This window comes from Propithecus coquereli, unplaced genomic scaffold (assembly GCF_000956105.1).
Source record: "Propithecus coquereli isolate 6110/MARCELLA unplaced genomic scaffold, Pcoq_1.0 Scaffold70, whole genome shotgun sequence".
NCBI lineage: Eukaryota > Metazoa > Chordata > Mammalia > Primates > Indriidae > Propithecus > Propithecus coquereli.
In genome coordinates, this window is record NW_012153063.1 from 5656951 (window position 1) to 5657954 (window position 1004).

Genomic DNA, 1004 nt, shown 5'->3' on the forward strand with positions numbered 1-1004 from the left:
GCATTGCAAGATAAAAATTGAGTTGATCCAAAGACATTGTTAAGAAGTTTAATAGTAAAGTCACACACTAGATAGAACTATTTGCAATATATGGTAAAGGGCTTATATCCATAATGTATAAAAATGTTTAATAAATCAAAAAAATACCAACAAACCAATTTTCAAATAGACAAAAACTTGAACAGGCACTTCATAAAAGAAGATAACCCAATGGGCAATAAAAATATGAAAAATAGTCATCAGAGATATGTAAATTAAATCCACAATGGAATACCAACACTTACCCACTGGAATGACAAAACTTAAAAAGGCAGATCATACCAAAATATGGTGAGGCTATGAATCAATTGGAAGTCTTATATTTCCTGTAGAATCCCAAATTTTTAAAAATACTTTGGGAAATACTTTGGTGGAATCTAACAAAACATTCCTCAGATGTAACCTGTGACCCAGCATTTCCACTCATGGGCTTATATCCAAGGTAAATAAGTGCATATGTTAGCAAAACGACATGTATAAGAATGTTCACAGTATATTTAGTTGTAATAATCCCAAACTGAAAATTACTCAAATAATTTCAACAGTAGATTGTATAAAAAAATTGCCATATTTTCATAGAATAAATTACTCCATGGCAATGAATACGATGAACTATTACATTGGCATTAATTCCATAGTCATAATGCTTAGTAAAAGAAATCAAAAGCAAAAGAGTACACGCTGTATATTTACATTTTCACAAATTTCAAACACTATGGAAGTTATAGAATTAGAAGACAGAATAGAGCTACCCTTGGAGGACTGAAAAAGTACATGAGTGAGTTTTGGGGAATGATATAAGTGTTCTGTATCTTGATCTGCATTGTGGAAAACTATGTAAAAATTCATTAAGATTTACAATTGAGATTTTAAAAAGAGCAAAGATAAAAAATAGGCATTTCAGAGAAACAAAAATTGAATGTTTATAACAACTAGACCTTCACTTAATGAATACTAAAAGACTT